Raw genomic sequence first — 416 nt, 5'->3', positions numbered from 1 at the left:
TCTCTCTCTCTCTCTCTCTCTCTCTCTCTCTCTCTCTCTCTCTCTCTCTCTCATGGTTTCCTTTCCACTGAAGAGACTCTGACCAGTTTGAGCATGGCAAACATGGCTCTGTCAGGCGTTGCCCTTCTTGCCCATTCCCTCTGCATAAAAACCGTTAGACATTTGTAAGGCTAGCCACCAAGGTCTATTCCCTCATTTGGCCACTCCCTCCTCCAGAAAGCACACAAGAAACTGACTACTAGATATCAACGTATTGAAGTCCAGCAATCAAATGCCCCCTTTGGCTCACCTAATAAACATGCCCAATTAAAATTAAACACCTCATAAAACACAGGGCTTCTCCTTGTACCTTTATAAGCTGCCATTTTTCTATAAGCTATGTCTGTCTATCTGTGAGAGAGACAGACACAGGGAGA

This window comes from Mus caroli, chromosome 6, assembly GCF_900094665.2.
Source record: "Mus caroli chromosome 6, CAROLI_EIJ_v1.1, whole genome shotgun sequence".
NCBI lineage: Eukaryota > Metazoa > Chordata > Mammalia > Rodentia > Muridae > Mus > Mus caroli.
This window is presented reverse-complemented; position numbering follows the sequence as displayed.